The sequence below is a fragment of the Eschrichtius robustus genome, chromosome 3 (assembly GCF_028021215.1).
Source record: "Eschrichtius robustus isolate mEscRob2 chromosome 3, mEscRob2.pri, whole genome shotgun sequence".
NCBI classification, from domain to species: domain Eukaryota; kingdom Metazoa; phylum Chordata; class Mammalia; order Artiodactyla; family Eschrichtiidae; genus Eschrichtius; species Eschrichtius robustus.
Window position 1 is genome coordinate 97,333,681 of NC_090826.1, and position 20,007 is coordinate 97,353,687.

Here is a 20,007-nt window from a genome sequence, read left to right on the forward strand (position 1 = left end):
AGCTCAGGTCAGGTTTTTAAAAGCAAGACCAGTCTTGCCTTCCTGTTCTCCTACTCCCCGTCTTTCTGGGGAAAGAGTGCAGTAAGAGAGACCTTTGCAGGATGAGACTTGTGCCCGGGGAACAAGGGCTTGAGGTGGGGCCGAGTAGAGAATATTGGCCTAGGGAGAGAATGGCTCTAGTTCTATTAAGAGAAGGGCTTGACTGCCATTTGGAGAAGACATTAGTGGAACAGGCAGAGGGCTTCTGGGAAGGTCTGAGGGCCCTGAGGTTGCTGTGGGGAAGAACCACAGCCCAGGGTCCCATCCTCAGTCTTAGAGACGCCACACCTGACTCGCCAGCGCCTGAAAAGTAGCTACATCGCCGGGGCGGACCCATGTCCACCGGCTCACAGAGGCGGACATGTCAAAGGTCAGCAAAGACCACAGCTGTCAGTGAACAGACCACGCATGCTCACAGGTCCCTGCAGCCTTCTGAGGAGGGGAGAGGCCACTGAGGAAATACAGATATCAGGGGGTCAGAACAAGGGCCTCTAGGCAGAGGTAAGAGGCTTTTCTCAGTCATGCTACTTTGAGGTGCTGTGAGGGGCAGGCTGGCCACTCCTGGGGAGACCCCAGTGCTCGGTCACTTGGCAGGAGCTGTGCACGTTTGCTCCCTCGACCCTCCTTCCCTCCTCTGCACCCCTTCTTTTGACAGTCTTTTCCCTAAAGGGGACAGTACCATTGATCAGCCTTCACTTTTCTAAATCACAGCCAATCTCGCCCCCAGTACAGTCACTGGGCTTTAAGTCACACCTTTATAGCAGCTGAACTCTCAGAAGGCCTTGGAAACTGAGGGGCCTGGGGTGGGTTTGGGCAGAGGACACAGGAGAATGTTCTGGGACTTCAAGGGCAGAGGGCAGCGTTGGTGCTTCAGCCTTATGGTGTCGGGGAGGCGAGTGTCGTGCTGAGTAAGTTCTGGCATTAGGCACTTTGTAAAATCTAAGACCAATACTGCCTGTTTGCCAAGAATGAGACAGAACTGGGCCACTTTCATTATTTTTAGGCTTCCTGTAGATTAAAAAAAAGCCAAACAGGCTCACAAAAATTGTGTTATATTTCAGTGGTTTACCCTTAACAAATTGTATTTTAAACATCCAGACGTCAATTGGAGGTAAGTAGAAAGTCATCGTATTTATGTGATGACTTTCATAAATGGGAAGCTTGGATCAAATGGTTCCCCACCGCACCCATTGCCCACCTGGCCCAGGTAGAGACCCCTGTCCCGAGGGGGCAGCGCCCTCTGGGTCTCATGGGCCATGGCAGCCTCACAGTCTGCTCCTGGGATTTCTCCTGGTTGCAGAGAAAGTTCTGCTTGGAATGTTCTCCACAGTCCTACCCTTTGTCAACTTTTAAGTGTCCTTCAAATCTCCCTTCAGTCCAGACCTCTTTAGGATCTCCTGACCAGGCCCGGGTTGGTGCCCTCCTGTGGCCCTGCTGCGCCCAGCCCTTTCCCTAGGGTACACTTGGTATTTTTATTTTCTTGTCTGTTTCCCTCACGGACAGTGGGCTCCCTGAGCACAGACACTGTGTACCTCTCTTTGATGTCTTGGAGGCCTAACTCATGGAATGTCCCTATCAGGTATTGTTGCATGAATGAGTGAATGAATGGACAAATGATTCACTCGTCCTGACGAGTCATACTACTCACTGCTGGTCTCCTCTTTCCTCCCCATCTTCACAACCGCCCGCCCTCACTGCACACTCAGGCCTGCTCTCTACCTTTTCCCTCCCATTGTGAGCCTGGGGAATGGCTCGGCACATGCTGGGAGGACGCTGAAGGGGAGAGAAGGGGCCAAGCTGTCTGCAGGGTTTTAAGTTTCTGCCAAGGGGCCCACACCAGGCTCTGAAGCAGGCCCAGAGCACTGGGGGTCTGCAAGGGGATAAAGGAGCCTTGGAAGGGGCACATCTGCCATTCCCTTGTGAAGAAGCCAACCTGGAGGCCAGTGAGATGTGATGCTGGGAGAGACCCTGCTGGGAGAGACCTGGCTGACTCACTACCAGGTCTTCTACCTGCGCTGTCTGCTGGTGAGAACCAGGGCCTGGCGGGGCAGATGAGGAAGTCTCAGTGGCCATTCACGTCCACCCTCTATGCAGTTGCTGCCATCTGTCTGCTACCGTGGCCACACCCAGTACCCTGCAGGGTTGGCCTCTGGGCATTTGCTCATGCCGTTCCCTTCGCCTGTTTTCTCCTTTCCACTCTCTGACCTGTGAGCTGCTCCTCACCCTTCAAGACCAGCTTTCAGTGTCCTCTGAGGTGACACCCACACTGCACCAGACTGCCGGCTCCCAGCTTCCTAATTGCTCGGCAGGGATCTTTAAAACAACGTTTATCTTGCCTTTGTTATTCACTGACATGTTGGTCTCTCTGCTAGAGTCCCTGATGGACAGCACAGCATTTTTACTCTCTGAATCTTCAGTGCCCAGGGAACATCCTGGCACAATGTGGAGGCTGAGAAAGAGCCCAAGGGTGGCTTATGCCTTGTGATATGAGTGGGCAAGTCTCTGACCCGGTGGCATGAATCATAAGTGCTGAAAAACATGGGCTCTCTCTCTCTCACAGACACACACACACACACACACACACACACACACACACACGCACACACACACACACACACACGAGTCTCCTGCGCCGCCCCTGGCCCTGAGTACACACAGGCAGAGGCCTCAGGCCTAGAGCCCTATTTCCAGTTCCTCTCCCTCCTTGTCACTCATTTTCCTGCCAGTTCTTCTCTTGCTAATGAGAGGAAGTTTTGGCCAGAGAGAAGCTTGGAAAGGAAGTCTTTGAAATGGAAATGTTATGACAAAATGATGGATTGTTTTCCGGGCTGTGCAGTTTGTTTCTTGCTTGCAGCAGCAGAAGGGGAGAATATCTCTGCACCGGGAATGGTGGAGGTTGCCCACGTCAGGAAGCCCTAGACAGTAGGAAATGCAAGTGAAACACACACCAAAAGCAGGAAGCTGGTGGTGGGAAGGTAGGGCGAGGGAAAGCCCCAGGCAGGCAGAGGAACATGGCCTGGTTACTGCCCAGTAACTCTGGTTGGAACTGCGGCCCCCGATGGGCCAGGGTGGGCAACAGCTTCCTGCTGAGGCCAGAAGAAACATCTGGTGTAGCCTTCGACCATGGCCACACCTACCACCCTGCGGGGCTGGCCTCTGGGCCTTTGCTCATGCTGTTCCCTCCATGTGATGTCCCTGTCCACTTTCTCTGACCTGTGAGCTGCTCTTCATCCTTTAAGACCAGCTTAAATGTGCCCTCCTCTGAGAAGCCCCCTTACTGCACATGATGCCCACCTCACCCAAACCCTCCAAACGGCAGGAATACTCGCTGGCTGACCCCTGGCCACTCGGTTTACTTGAGGTTAATTAGAATTGTCACCTGTCTTGTTCATTAAAAAATATATTTTGAGTACCTACTGGGTGTGAAGCTCTGCTCTATTCACCGTGTCCCTCAGTGGACACAGCACATGGAACCTCCACCCTCATGGAAATCTGTGGGGGGCACAGACTGTGGAAACAAGAAGTGTGTAAACTGCATAGCATGTTCGATGGCTTTGAAACTGATAGGTGTCGTTTCAGGGGGCTCCAGGAGCACTGTCCTTTATGTCTCAGTGCAGAAAGAATTCAGTGAGAGGCAAAGTGATAGATAAGTGACTTATTAGAATAGGACGTTTGTGAGGCTTACAAGCGGGCAGGCAAGCGTTGTGCTGCCCCGAGTGCTTAGTGGGTTACATTTTTATAATCAGAAGAAGACAGGGGAGGGGGAGAAGACCTTCTTTGTCTTTCTTGAGTAGATGTCACGTTTCCATAAATGATTGTTTTTTGTGTGTGTGCCCACCACTGGGCAGGTTGTAGGCCTTATTCTCCACTATTGTTTTATTGTTTTTAGGGCATTGTGCAAAGAGCATGTCCTAGGGGTCAAAGGGCATGTTTTGGGGGTCATTAACTTACTGAGCTCACTGGGCGGGATATAGGTCTCATGCTACCATTGTTTTGTGGTTTTGTTGTTTTATTGTTTTGGAGCATGTCTTGTGCCTCTGTTGCATGATTTTGTGCTAATCAAGTTAGCTTGATTTTGTTGTTAAGCAAGCCAATCTGGCTCTGATGTTAAGTGACCAGTTCTGCTTTAGGAGTCAAGCAAGCCCGCATCATTTCAGGATTTTCCCTTGACTTTCTGGAGTGATCATTAATCTTACTGTGGTCTCCCAAAGCCCCTTAAAGTTCCCTCTCTATCTACAATTCCCTAATGGGGTTTCTAAGCTGACTATTTGATTATCCTACTCAATCCCTATCGGTCTGAAGCTCCAAGGGAGAAAGTAGAGCCGGGTGACATGATGCAGTGCTGCGGGGAACATGCTTGCTCTAAAGCGAGGTGAGAAGGGAAGGCTCTGTGAGAAGGTGATGTTTGAGCAAAGACATGCAAGAGGTGGGAAGGCATGTGGCTATGAGAGAGGGACGAGCATTATAGGTAGAAGGAACAGTGTGTGAAGATTAATCAGCACTTAACCAATAGAAGTTGCTGGTAGATAAATAAGGATACATTATTTTCTGCTCATGCTTCTTATGTTTCTAAAGAGATGACCCTGTCTTTGAGGGCAATAATCATGTCTCAATCTTTTTGTATCCTTCATAGCACTTATGTGTTTGGCACAGAGTAATTGTTCAGAAGATGTTTGTTGAACAAATACACGCACTCCAAACTGTCCTCTAAACACTTAAGAGCATGAGGCAGCCCAGCACTTGTCCTGGAGCGCCCTCTGGTGACCTAATCTCAAAAGCCAACTTTGTATACATTCTTTGGTATCTGGCAAGATTCCTCCTTATCACCCCAGGCCAACCAAACAATAGAATTCACTCAGGGCCTACTACATACAGGGCACGGTGCCAGCTTCTGCAGGAGGCATTGACTCACAGGAGATGTGGTCCCTACCCTCAAACCCCTCACTCACAGGACCTCTCGCTGGTTAGCCGTTCCCTTCTCAGTCTTTGTTTTTTTGGGATCCTCCATCTCCATCTTTCTGGATCATCTGTCATACCAGAATTACATTTTGAGCTAGAGCTGGCAGGTGACGATGTGCCGCGTGTGTGCCTGAGGGGCTTGGGGGCGGTGTTAGCCCTTCCAGGTCGGCCGAACAGCCCTCCACCCCAAGGAGTTCCAGCTCCAGGGAGCTTGGTGAGCAGCGGGGACCTGCTGCACGAGATGCTCCCTGGAGTCGGGCTGGCGCTGGTAAGGTGCAGACCAAAGCTGCCTCCCCATTCTGGCTTGTGGAATTGTGCCTCCTTTTTGGAGACTGCTCATGCCTTTCACCACCTCGTCTGGGTGAAAATAAAGTTGCATCGGAGGTGCTGGGCCTCCCCCGTTTTGTCCTTGTCCAACCCTCTGGCTCGGACTGCAAAACCTAAGAGTCTCTTTCTTTCCCAGGGCCCCGTCTAGCATTGAGACCAGAATAGCTGTGTCCTTGAAGCTTTATTTTTAGGGCCTGTGAGAGGCATCAAGGAGCTTCCTGGGTAAGGACAGCCACACCTCCTGCAGCTTTGGACTGTGACCTGGGAAGTCCTGTAAGCCAGGCCCTCCTGTGGGAGCACCAGATCTCAGTCAAGTTTCCCAAATCAACTCCCTGGGGGGCATTTCTTATCGAGAGAGTCATTCATAAGCAGTGGAGTAGACTGTAGGCAAACTGGCTGTCCGATGCCTAGGCTTGTGCCCCTGGGACTCCCAGGGTCACCCTGGTGGCCAGTCTCTTGACCTCAACTCCTAAGACAAAGAGGCAGGCAGGCCTAAGCTGGAGGGATGCTGGGGCCAGAACTCTAGTGCCTGCACCTGGGGCCCTGGTGGGTTTGGAAAATATGCAAAGAATAGAGAATCTCGAAGCACTTTCCTAAGTCCATTTCCGGGGAGTCCCAGACACAGACCAGTTAGGGAGAGAAGCTGGGATCTGAGAAGCTTCAGGAATGAGAGACCTATTGACAGGCTAGGGCAGAAGGCGCCATATGGATATTCTAGTCATTGGTGGGCTATGGATTTGGACTGTATTTGAAGGATTTATTTAGACACAAGAGGAAGAGGAAGGGCTTTCTGCCACCCACAGGGTGCTCCCTTGCAAAGTTCACTGGGCACTTGTGCATGTGTCTCCCAGGCCTCTTTGTCTCCTCTGACCACTCAGACCTCTGTGTCTTCTTTGCCTTGAGAGGTGTCTTAATCCGGTAGGGCTGCCGTGACAAAATACCACAGACTGGGTGGTTTAAACAACAGAAATTTATTTCTCTTGGTTCTGGAGGCTGGAAGTCCAAGATCAACGTGTCAGCAGGGTGGGCTTCTCCTGGGTCCCCTGTCCTTGACTTGCAGATGAGATGGCCACCTTCTTGCCATGTCCTCACATGGCCTTTCCTCTGTGCCTGCACATTCCTGGGTATCTCTTCCTCTTCGTATAAGGACACCAGTCATATTGGATTAGGACCCCACTCTTAGGACCTCATTTAACCTTAATTGCCTCTTTAAAGGCCCTGTCTCCAAATACAGTCACAATGGGGGTTAGGGCTTCAACATATAGATTTTGGAGCGACACAGTTCAGTCCACAACACGTGGCATCCTGAAGGGGTGTCCTCCCTTCCCCACTGTGTCTGTCAGCCCCGCAACACCCAGCTGCTCATCTGTCCTTCCCCATCCAGCCTTGAAAAGTAAATACCGACCCCCTCCCTGGGCGGCGGGGAGGCTAAAGCTGCCTTGCCTGCTTGGAAACACTGCAGCTCCTTCTGGGACTGGTCAGGCCTCTAGTGGGTACAAGTACTAGGTGGGATTCAGCATGTCTCCCCCTACAGGGGCAGAGGGACACTGAAAAATCCCTTGCCCCACTGGAGGTTCTTGAGCTAGAGAGGTGAAAGAGGGTGACACAGGGGACTGTGGCCTTTCCCACGCAGCTGGCAGCCCTGGCCTGAGGTCTGGGACAAATATTCTGGGAATTTGCCTGGGCCTTGTCAAAGTGAACGCTCTCTCACTCTGTCTCATTAAATATTTAGGGAACATACCTACTACTAGATGCTAAAGCCACGGTGGTGAGCAAAACACAACCTTCACCCTCTTAGAGTTTGTAGGGGTGCCGATTATCAGGAGCTTTATCATGGTGAGATTTATTGGGAGAGACTGTTTTAGAATTTAAATACTCTGTCCCATTGTTCTTGCAATTGACTGCAGTGTCCTAAAAAACCTGGTAATTCCAAAATCAAACTCCATCTGCCAGACTGTTTCTTAGGCCAATGAGTGTCCCAGTTGTTAGTCTAGAAGGTATGGTCCCCGTTCAGCTTGTGCTTCAGAGCCCCTGAGGTAGAGCATGTCTTTGCATGGAGGAAAGGGGAGCAGGCCTGGCACCCTGAAACCTCACCCACACAGCTGTTCTTCCAGCATGCCCTACACTGGCTCATGGAAGCCCTTCCCTCCCTGGGGCAGCCTATGACCAGCTCCCTCCGCTCTGCTACTCCTGAGGGGCCACCTGGACTTCACCAGCCTCTGGAAAGGGCCCCCGATGAGATGTCATTTTTATAGTCCCAACAGGTTTCGAGGGAGGATCTGAGAGCTAAAGCCAGAGGGCAGCCGAGAGCTGTGACGTGACGAGGACATCTGGGAAGGGGGAGTTGCTGCAGGCTGCTCCAGCAGAGGCTCTGCAGGGCTCCGGGGCCCAAACTGGGCTTGGCAGGCTGGGGAAGAGGCACCACCTCTAGGATTTGCCTTGAAGCTTTTGGCAGCTTTGACTGTCTCCTTAGATCCATTGGTGGGCAGTCCCCAGCGTCTAAGACCCTGGAGCAGATGACTCTCACGTCAGGCCTCCTGGCACTGCAGAGGATGTCTGGGGGTGGGGTGGGGTGGGGGGGTGGCGAGGTGCCCTAAAGGCTGTGACTTCAGTCTTTGATGAAATAAGACCTGATCCTCCAGGGTGGGCCTGGTTCAGGGGCTCTCTCACTGGAGAGCAGAGGCTGGACCTTGCTGGCAAGTCACCTCTTCTTCGGGGGTCTCTGATAACCACTGCTGCCATCACCACGTGTTCCCCAGTTAAAGGTGTTGCTCCCTTTAACTCTCTGGCTCAGGTAGGGGTACATGGCTCTAGTGCACAGGCTCTGGATGACACAAAGTGGAGTAAACAAGAGTGACATATCCCCAGGTGGTCAGGTTTAAGAGCTATGTGTTGACCCACTCTATCTCCTGGCTGATTTCTTTATAACAGATACCAGCTGTGTTAGTTGTCTATTGCTGTTGCTACAAATTAGCACAAATTTAGTGGCTTGAAACAATACAAATGTATTATCTCATAGTTCTGGAGGTTGGAAATCCAAAATTGGTCTCAGTGGGCTAAAATTAAGGTGTCAGGAGAGCTGCCTTCTTTCAGGGAGCTCTAGGGAGAATTGATTTCGTCGCCTTTTCCAGTTACTAGGCTGCCTGAATTCCTTGGCTCATGGCCTTGTCACTTCGACCTCTGCTTCTGTTGGCACATCTCCTGACTCTGACCTCCTGCCTCCCTCTTATAAGGACCCTTGTGGGTCCCACCTAACCCAGGATCACCTCTCCCACCTCAAGATCCTTAACTTAGTCACATCTGCAAAACCCCTATTGCCATGTTTTGTTTTGTTTTTTAATTTTATTTATTTTTGGCTGCGTTGGGTCTTTTTGTTGCTGCACGTGGGCTTTCTCTAGTTGCGGCGAGCGGGGGTCACTCTTCGTTGCCGTGCATGGGCTTCTCATTGTGGTGGCTTCTCTTGTTGTGGAGCATGGGCTCTAGGCACGCAGGTTCAGTAGGTGTGGCTCGCGGGCTCTAGGGTGTGGACTCAGTAGTTGTGGCACACTGGCTTAGTTACTCCGTGGCATATGGGATCTTCCCGGAGCAGGGCTCGAACCCATGTCCCCTGCATTGGCCGGCGGATTCTTAACCACTGTGCCACCAGGGAAGTTCCCCTATTGCCATGTTAAAGTAACATATTCAAAGGTTTCAGGAAATAAGATGTGGACATCTTTGGGGACCATTATTCTGCCTCCATGTCATCTTATTGCCCTCTGCCCTGAAGCTCATGTCCAGATAGTTTCCCTCCTTGAGGTCTGGATCCAAGAAAGGGAGGTTGTAGTAGAGGCAGGGGCCCCCTCCACCTGCCCAAGACCCTCTTCCTTGGAAGACTGACAATGAGAATCCAGTTCCTTCAGAGAATACCTTGCCCTCTTCCTCACGGGGTGACCTTTCTCTATGGCTGCTGCAGGACCAGTTCATTAGAATACCATCAAGTACTCCCAACATCAGCACCCCTGCCCCCAAATCATAGCAGGATAATCTCCTTACAAAAACTCAGAGAGCCAAGGACTGAAGCTAAGACACCACAGCTGGACACTTGTTCCTCAAAATCCCATGCCCCATCCACCAAGCCTGCTGATTTCTTTACTAAGAATTGTTTCTATGAAGGGAAGGAGAATATTGGCATATAGATATCTAAGTTGGGGAGAGGGTACCACTGTGGGGGAAGGGAAGGAACTACCTCCAGAACCTGGAACTGCCAATGCCAAGGTGTCCCCCTGAGGTCCCAGGGCTGGTACCTGAGTCCAGCTGGGGGTTAGACTTGATTCCAAGTCCTCAGGGAGTATCTGGTCACCAAAGTCAAGAGACTGGGGAAGACGGAGCTGCCTTGACACTAAGTTTTAGAGAAATAAATAGAAATGCTTTGTTCTCACTGTACATTGTAATTGTATGGAACTTCTTTCACTTGAAGTGGTACTGTCTTGATAGAGAAACAAGTTTTTAAAAGTTTAGATAAATTTGAGGATGTCAGACTGGGTTCAGCTCCATGCTTGCCATTCATTAGCCCATGACATTTCTGGGCCTCAGTTTTCTCAGCTGTAAAATGGGAACACATAAGAACTACTCACAGAGGGGCTTCCCTGGTGGCACAGTGGTTATGAATCTGCCTGCCAATGCAGGGGACATGGGTTCGAGCCCTGTTCCAGGAAGATCCCACATGCTGCGGAGCAAATAAGCCTGCAAGCCACAACTACTGAGCCCATGTGCCACAACTACTGAAGCCTGAGCACCTATAGCCCGTGCTCCGTAACAAGAGAAGCCACTGCAATGAGAAGCCCGCACGCAGCAACGAAGTGTAGCCCCCCGCTCGCTGCAACTAAAGGAAGCCCGTGCGCAGCAACGAAGACCCAAACGCAGCCAAAGGGAAAAAAAAAATTTAATTAATTAATTAAAAAAAGAAAGAACTACCCACCGAGGACAGAAATAAGGAAGAAGTAAGATAGTGGATGTGCAAGTGCCTTGTACAAAGGGATATGCCATGAGGAATGTTATTATTAAAGGAATGTAAGCATGCTGGGAAGCATTTAACACCTGGGAGTTTGGGGACCAGGAGGACAGTTATACCTTCAGACAGCCAGTACCTTGGTGGCAGAGAACTGGGCTGACTGGCCCAAGAGTCATCTGGATGTGGGAGACCTTATATTTTCATGTGGTTTCTATTCCTTTATGCTCCTCTCATTCTAATCATCCCTCCCCTGGTCTAGCTCCACTTCGGCAAATGAGAAAATATCCTATGAAATGCTTTATCCTGTGTGATTGACAGCCTTCCAAAATTGTCTCCAATAAACCCTGCTTCCATGTATTCATACTTTTGTGTAATCCCTCCTCTTGAGTGTGGGCTGGATTTAGTGAATTGCTTGTAACAAATAACTGAAAGCGATGGGGTATCAGTTCCGAGGCAGAGTTGCAAAGACTGTGGATCCCGCCTTGCTTGCCCCCTCTCCTGCCTCTCACCTGCTCACTCTGAGGAAGCAAATTGCCTTTTTGTCAGCTGCCCTATGAAGAGGTTCACACGTCAAGGAACTGAGGGCGACCTGCGGCCAACAGCCGGAGAGGAATTGTCCCTCTCAGTCCAGCAGTCCTGGAGAAACCAAGTCTTGCCAACGAGCACATGAGTGCGCTTGGAAGCAGATTCCTTGCTCCATTTGAGCCTTAAGGGGACTGCTGCCGCATTGGCTGACACCTGGTTGGAGCCTCATGAGAGACCCTGAGCCCGTGGGCCCAGCTAAGCTGCGCCTGGGTTCCTTACCCACAGAAACCGTGAAATAATAAATGCATATTGTTGTAAACTGCTAAATTTTGGGGTAATTTGTTATGTGGCAATAGATAGCCATGTAAAGTGTCATTTGACACTTAAGAATCACAGTGTCATTACACTTCTAGTTTAGTAAATACAACGAACATTGCCTCTGTGCCAGGAACATAGTACTGGGGCTTCTCAGGCTGTGGAGATGAGACAGGCAAGACCCCGCTCCCCAGGAGCTCACAGCGGAGGAGGCAGTAGGCATGGAATGGGCAAGGAGGGGGTGGGGGCGAGGCAGAGGAGACATCAGAACAAGCTGCCTGGAGGGAGGGGCGTTTGGAGTGGCCTGAAATGATAGAAGGTAAAGCTAGACCCAGAGAGGGTGAGTGGCCTCAGGTCACACAGCTAATCCGCACAGATCCGCCGGGCTGCACAGGCAGCACAGAGCATGGGTCTCCCCACATTTTCTGGGCAAATGGAACACAACCCAGACAAAGGAATAAGGTGATGCTGAAGAAAAAAATAACTGCTCTTGCAGAGTTTTGTTTCCTGTGGGAGTGGGGCAGAATTACAGGGTATGGTTGTGGGAAGAGTGGGACGTTGACAGAGCTTGGGTCCCCCCCTCCAGGTGCGACAACAGAGGCAGAGCAAGGGTGTGTAAGTCATCCCGCCAGAAACGTCTTTTATGCTAGGCTGCCCCGCGTCGCCTTCATCTCTGTCCTGTGCCCTTTCCAGGGCCCCCGGGGTGTTCCTGCCTCCCTCCTCCTTCCCTCCCCCCAGCCCAGGATGCTTCTCATTCCCTGGAAAAGGGCTCAGGGATATTGTGTCGGAGGCAGAGTCAGGCCTGCAGGGGGTGTGTGTGTGTGTGTGTGTGTGTGTGCGCGCGTGTGTGTGGAAGTAATTCTTGATCTCAGGGGTCCTGCGAGGCAGGAACCAAGCCATTGAGAAACTCCAAAACATGACTCAAGTAGTTTAGGAAAAAGCTTCATTTTACAAGTCACTAGTGGGAGGTGTTTCCAGAACCTACTCAGGCACTTTGCTGATTGCAAATCTACGAGGCTTGAGGAACTCGGGAGCGGGTAGGCGCCCACCCTCAGGGGACTTGCCAAGCACTCCTAGCACCCCTCGCCTGACTGCCTTCCGCTGCTCTCCTTCCCACCCACTCCTCACCTGTCCCACCTTCGCCGCTCCTGATCGCCACTGATCAGCCTGAGGAGGCAGCAGCAGGGACGGAGGGGGAAGGTCAAGGTTGCTGGCTGGGAACATTTCTCCTACTCTTCACTTTAATCCCTGACACAGTCTGAGGGGCAACTCTGCAGTGGGGTGGCCTCTGTGCCCATGGCAGGTAATGGGCTCCATGGAGGGAGGGCGCGTGGTGTTGTAGGGCCCATACAGACTCTGGTATCAGGGCTAGTGGCTGCTACTTTTCCTCGCTGTGTGACTTTGGGCATGTGACTTAACCTCTCTGAACCAGTTTCCTCATTTGTAAGGGAAACTGGGAGGGGAGATCAAAATTATTATGGGGTATTGTGCCCCCCCTCCCAAAGGATATGTTGGAGTCCTAACCCCCAGGATCTCAGAATGTGACCTTATTTGGAGATAGGTCTTTACAGAGGTAATCAAGTTAAAACGGGTCATTAGGTGGGCCCTAATCTAGCCTCCAGAACTGTGAGACCGTAAGTTTCTGATGTGTAAGCCACCCAGTTTGTGGTACTTTGTTATGGCAGCCCTAGTAAACTGATACAGTCATACTCACCAGAAGACGCAGAACAAACATCTGGCCTACAGCAAAGACTAATCCCCACTGGGGTAGAAGGAAGGGGCTCCTTCTCCATTCCTGCCCCCATTTTCTTCCAGAGCAAATGTTCCTTGTCTGACAAGCTGTGCTCTGTGAGACCCTGCTCGGGGGAGGCAGCTGTGGTGTCAGGGGGAGGCCACAGGCTCAGGTCCCCGCCCACCAAAGAGTAGACGGTGACACGTGGGACAAGTCATTGAACTTTTCGGAATCTCAGTTTTATCAACTCTAAAGTGAGGCAAACACCCAAACCTCCTCAACTATTTTGAAGGGTTATTGTGAGGTTCAAGTGAGATAATGATGTGTATGGAATCATTTTATAACCCCCCCTCAGCATTAATTACTACTGTGGTTATTCCTGGCATAAGAAGGAACTCTGAAGACACAGCAAAGTGTCCATAGGGGAGCATGGAAGGAGGCATCCCTGCTTTGTGGGAAAATGCGATACTGTCCTAAGGATCCCACAGAGGCAGAAGCCAGAGGCTTGCTCAGGATTGTTCCGAGTACTGTACCACCCTGAGCTCAGGTATGCTGCCACCAAGTGGCAACAGGAATCCTGCCTATGTTTTGAAACTTTTTTTTGAGATCTCATGGAGGGGAGGGGTGTGGGGCAGAAATCTACTAATTATTTAGTGCCAGTTCTATGAAGGGGGCTTTGTAGTCGACATCTCACTTAATTCTCTTGAAGAATTACCCCTAATAACCCCAACTTATAGTTGAAAGGACTGAGTCTCAGGGAGTTTGAGCAACTTGGACTTGTAATGTAAGGACTGTCAAGCCTGGGCTCCTTACACATCCTGACTTTCCAGATCCAACACGGCCATTTCTACTTGTGGTTCCCTAGCAAGTAAAGTGCTCCAAGCCTACTTAACTTAAAAAAAGCACCCATCTGTCATTAAACATTTGAACTTGAGCATTTCATTTACAGATGGTGTTTTTGAGAAAATTATAACAAACCTCAAGACATCCGAACACCTCTTTCCTTCACAAGGAACTATTTTTAGCCTTAGCTTTTCCCCTCTTTTTTGCCCCTTTATCCAGTTTCAAAGAGTTGCAGCTCTTTGTTCTTTCTAGTCACTTATATAAACTTTTTAAAAAATGCCTCTTCCGTTACCAACATGCTAGACTTCCAGCCCTGGCCAAAAACCTTCCCTTCCCCTCAGTGCCTCTCTGCCACCCCAAAGAAGAGAAAGAGAGCCACACGCCTGGCCTCTCTCTCCACCTCCTGCAGTGAGGTCCTCACTCTCTCTAAGACAAGGCCAGATGAGCCTCTCCTGGAAAATGCAAAACCCTGTTTTCCCCTCTCTCCACTCAAAGGGAAGCATCTTGGTACTTGATCCTTCAGAACTGGAAGGGAACATCACTCTCCCTTTGCTCTCTCTGGCAAGAGAATTCTCCAGGACTAGAATTCGTGTCAATGCTGGCAGGACTGCCCTCCTGGGCTTCAGATTCTTTCCCACTAGAATGTGCTGACACTTCTAATGCAGCAGAACGCCTGGGGGGAGACTGAGCTACGTTTATAGCCTCCCCTTTGTGGGCTCCATCCCAGGACTGGTTAGTGGGTGGGCTCATGCGGGCTTGGTTCCCCTTGAGTCTGAAGGGGCCAGGGAGTGGGAGGGGTGGCTGGCTTTTCATTCACAGGGAGAGCTCAGAAAGTTGATGTTTTATCAGGAGGCACAGGCCTCAGACCCATCCTCAGGGAGGGTGTGGATTTCTGGCTCTTCTGAGAAGGCTGTTTCCACTCCCTGAGGACAGAGACCCCTCTCAGTCTCTGTAACCCCAGAGCCTTTTTGGGTGTCTGGTGCATAGCAGGGATGGGGTGAATGCTGGAGGAGAGAGCGAGCATGCTGTCTACATGCCTAAGAAAGTGAACTGGGCACATGGGGCGTGTTCATTATCTTCTCCTTCTTGGAATCTCAGAAAACAGAGAATTCAGGGCCTGAACAGAAGATTCTGTGTCAAGAAATTACTTCAACCCAAACTCTCCAGGTAAATGGGTCAATTTGTGGGAGTGTAGGGGAGAGTCAGGGGCCTCTCAGTCCGCCCTCCTGTGGCCTCAGTTCTGCCTTGGATTGTCCCTTTCTTTCTCTTCCTCCTTTCCTCCCTTGATTTGTTGAGCATCTATTACGCACCAGACACTGTGTTGGGATGTTAACATTAAAAAGGCACAGGCCCTTGAAGGGTTTACCACCTGCAGGGGAGTTTTTATCTTAGGCTTCAGGCATCTCCTCCTACTTTGCAGCATGTTTTACCTTTTGGTAAGGAATTTCATATATTATCTTATTTAATTCTCACAATAACCTTGGGAGTTTTGTATTATTTATTTTTCAGCTATATTTATCTTTTCCTGTTATATTTATATTTATTCTTCCTGTTGACAATAGAACAATAGGGTCAAGTGGGAAGGAGGGGGCTCAGAAGAGCAGAAGATCCACACAGAGTCCCTAAGGAGGATGGCTGTCATCCCTCTGCGTGCATCTGACTGACACCTCAGCGCTGGAGTGAAATAGCATTCATTATCCGGTGACATTTCTCAGGCAGCTTCTTACCTCTGCCTCCCCTGAGATGCAATAACAAAGATTCGTCTGATCTTCCTTTCCCCCATCTCCCTGTCTCCCTGCACCTCCAGTTCCTTTTCATCCCTGCGTTTGAGGGCAAACGTTCTCCTGTCTCTAGGATGTGCCGGCCGGGCAGACTCAGTAGTCTCTGGGGAGACGGGGTGGCTTCCTTCCTCTCACTTCAAAGTGACTTTGGAGCGCTGCACTCCACGGGGTGAATGCATTTTATTTTTTAGGGGGCTGGAATCAGCTTCTGGGCAGGAGCACTTTGGGTGTCTCTTTCCTTTCCATCCCAGGACCTGAAGGGTGGTGCTGGCGAGAGGGCTGTTGGGTGCCTTGGCACCAGTGGGGGGCGCACTCCTTCCCCAGAAGCTGCTGTGGAGGTGGGCCTGGAGGACTCCATGGGAGGAGGGCCTGCTGAGGTGGGCGAGGGCTGGGCAGCCAGGGCACGACGGGGAGCAGTCCAAACTGACTGGGGAGGCTGGACATCCGGGATGCTTGAGCCGAGCAAACTTTTGAAGGCTCAGCTGTTCCACTGGAAAGCTTGTGAAGGGATCCGAGACAGGGAGATCTGCAGAGTGGGGCTTCTTGCCATCCTCTATCCTGTCCACCAGACCGAGCAGCCCCAGAGGGAGGGGACAGGAAGATTTCCCTAAAGATGGCTGGAGCATGCTCTAGGCCAGGCCTCCCCTGGGCCCCTTCCTGGCTACACCCAGGCCCCAGAGCCCACCCCCATAATGCCTTCAAGGGGCACCTACCCATCATACTCTTCATTATGGAATATCTGGTTTCAGCCTGAAGGTCTAGGATTTGGGGGAGAGTGGGAGTAGGAGGAGAACAAAATCTTAACAGGCCTACAGAGTGGCTTGGTTTGGTGTCTCTAGGGTAACTGGGAGGGAGAGCTTAAAGGGACAATTCATTAATTCAGAAAAACACTTATTGAACACCTGCTCTGTGCTGAGATAGGCCCTGGGACAAAAATGCCTATCTTTTTGATCTAACATGTGAGGAATTAAAGATAGTAATTAGATACAAAGATGATTATACGTATTTATGTATTTTTGGTTAGACGGTGATAAGGCTGGGTCCTGGGGACTGCTGTGCTCCCTCCCCATGGAGAATGCTTGCTTGTCCAACAGAGGCCAGCAGACAAGGGCGATGGACAGAAGTGACGAGAACTCCGAAGGTGGCGTGTGAGTCTCCAGGCCCAGTAGGCCTACCATCAGCTCTCCTACATTTCTCAGTCATGTGAGCCAATAAAGCCCTCTCTTTTGGTTCCATTTGATTGGGTTTCTGCCACCTGCAACAGGAAGCATCCTGCCCATCGCATTCCTGCACCAGCTTGTGCCCCATCAGGGAGTGCTGAGCAAGTCGCGGGGAAGTTCTTCCCAGCAGCCTGCTGAGGCAGGTGTAACTCTGTCTGTTTTTTTAGATTTGGAAGTAAGTTCAAAGAGGTTGAGTACAAGTATAAGAACGAGAGAAGTAAGAAGTCACAAAAGGACATGTCTCAAACAGAGGGCAGGTCCTAAGCAGCCACTTTGGCCACCTGCGGAGGTCCTGAGGAGCCTGGTTGGCCAGTTTGGGTGGGAGAGGGTTGCTGGGAGGACTTTGAGACTACTCACTGCTGTGGAGGGAGGGGGGAACTGCCCTGTTTGCTGTGAGGTTGGCCTTTTTTTAATCTCCATTTTCCATGTAAGGAAACTGAGGCTCATTGAGGCCAAAGTCATACAATTGTTAAAAATTCAGCCAGGTCCTTCGATTCCAAGTCTAGGGAGCTTTCTACTCAAAAAATCCTTAAGTTTTTGAAACTCTTTGTGGTTTATAAAGCACTTTTCAAAGAGAATGATGAATAGACACAACTGTTAGTCCTGACTTGCACAGTTCTTCGCAAAGATAGCTGGCATGATATGGTAGAAAAGAAAACACAAGATTTGGAAGCCTTCTGCAAATTGTAGCACTCTCTGAAAATGTTTCTGTTGTTTCTCTTCCATTATTTGCATATTTTTACTGTGAAAATTTAAGGGGCTACTTTTGTTCTTTCTGTGTCCTTATTCAGTGGCTATAAATTGTCTGCCACACAGTAGGAGCTCAATAAATATTAACTGGCTGAATGAAGCCTCAGGCCTTGCTCTGCCCTCCTTAAGACAGGCTTCTCTGAGCCCAGCTGCTGACCAGTCCTTCCCTCCTTGATGAGAATGGGAATATCCTTCCTTCTGTGTTTCGCACTTGACCCCCTCGGCAGCCCTGTCCTGTCTGCCCTGCCTCTCTCCTTTCCCTCTGTCAGTGAGTCACCTTGGGTGCTCCACTGTGGACCACAGATCTCATTGCAAACAGGAGGCTGGGCAGATGGATGGTGAAAGGGGCTCCCATTGCCCATCTCCCTGGGTTGCCGGGGAAGAAATAAATGACTCAGTGCTGGCCCACAGGGACTGTGACACCAGCCCTACTGGCAGCAGTGGCATGGGGGGTGGAGGGCTTGCTTCTGCAGCCCCGCTCCCTGACTCAAGCCTGAAGGCCCGGACCTGCTTTCTGGGCCTCAGAAGCCTCTGATCAGACCTCCTAACCTGGTGGGGTAACTGGATTAGCTGGAGAAAAAGAGTGGTTCCCTTTGTCCTGCTAGACTGGACTCTTCTTGCAGGATCCCAGGAAGAAAATGGCTGGGACTGCAGGCTCCAGGGCTCTATCTTGGCCTCTGGGGGCACTGGTCCAGTCTGCTCTGGGGTCTCATTATCTTACCCTGTTTTCAGTATGTGAAGGTGTAAGGCCAGCATGTGGCTCAGCCACTGAACATGGAATCAGAGAGAATAAGAAAGCAGGGGCCTTAGGAGAAGAGCCTCGCTGCTCCCAGGACTGCACCAAGCCTGTCTGCATGACACAGCTCCACTTCCTTGCTCCAGCAGAAGCTGTTCTCCGGGTTAGGGTGCTCTGGGCAGGCAGCCTGGTGGGATACACTTTGGCATCAAAGAGACCTAAATTCACATCCCTCTGTACTGCTTCCTGGCCATGTGTCCTTGAACCTCTCTGAACCAGTTTCCTCACGTCGCAAAATTGGAGAGCTGACGTGAGAGGGCAAAGGGTTTCTCTGTGGGAAGAGGTTTTGGTGTAAAAGATTATGATGACGTGGCTCCCAGAAGGCAGAATGTGGGCATGTGGGCTCTTTCGTCAGATATGCTTTGGATTCTGGGCAAATAGTTTTTGCAAGGGCCTGGTGTATATAAAAATTTACATCACCCCAAATCAGAGTGCAATCACCATCCTGGCATCTGAGCTTGTGTGATCTTGTAAAAGAAATGCCACAAAAGACAGTGGGAGCAATCTGTTCACCAGACCACCATCTTGGCACTGGAGGCTGGCACAGGGGTTCAGGGTAATCCCACAGGTGGAAGTCCAAGACATCTGGTCAACCCCACATGCTTGGAAGTGAAGTGTGGGTAAAGAATTGGAGAATGACCTGAAGAGGAAGAATTGAAAGGGAGCTTAGAAAATTGTGAGGAAGAAATTCCAAAGCCCAGAACTCTGAGGCTCAGGCCTGGGATAGGAGTCCAGCTTGCCCAGGTCCAAGGGCTGTAAAGCCAAGGCTAGATCTTTCCATGACTCAGTGCTAAATTACATCTTGGGTTTAAAGTGCAAGAAGGAGATTGAGACTTTTAGAGCAGGTGGGGGACTTAAAATGACTAAGTCCAGCTTCCTAGGGCCCAGACTAAGGACACAGGAAAGGAAAGAAGCAGCTTTCTCCCACACCCGTTCATCTGTTAGACTGTCCTGAAGTGGAAGCTGTGTGACGGTACCTGGGCTGCAGTTGTGTGGATCTGGGTGTGTACCAGGGCTGTGTGCTGTGGGTGTGCAGTGCAGCTGTGCAGTGGCCTGCAGCCCAGGGGGCATTATTCTGGTGTTGACTCACCTTTGAGGCATGACCAGACATTGAGTATTGGATCCGAGGAAGGCACAGGCCTCCTTATTTGAGGGGTGAGGAGGGAGGGACAGAGGGGAGACTTCCTTTCCTGCCTTTTGGGGAATCCCAACTCCATTCCCCCATCCTGGGAGCTTGATGGGCTGAGCAAGATCCTCTCCCAAGAGAGCAGTTCTTCAGTTCCTGTGACAATAGCCCTCCTTGGGGGTCGGGGGGTGGCTGGCCTCTGCACACATGTCTTAGGGTCCTGCTGTTCCTGCCCCAGCTGCCCCACAGGCTACTGGTCAATTCCTGATGATTCAGTGGGAGCTGAACCCCAAGGCAGGTGGACTTTCCTGGAGCAGCTCTCCAAGGCCCTGGTGTATATACTTCCCAAACTCAGGGTCCCAGTCTTTGCACAAATTCATGGAGATGGGCCAAGAGAAAAACATCTGGGAATGTTTCTGCTTGTCCACTGTCCAAGGGAGGGACTGAGGAGCAAGGGGACCAGGCCGGCATTGCCTCCCAGGCTGCACGGAGAAGGGGGACCCCGCAGGAAGAGTGTGCTTGCCCAGAAGTTTGCCTCCTGGATCCTCTGAAAGACTGACCCCTCAAGTTCCTCTCCTCCTGCACCCAATTCTATCACATTCTC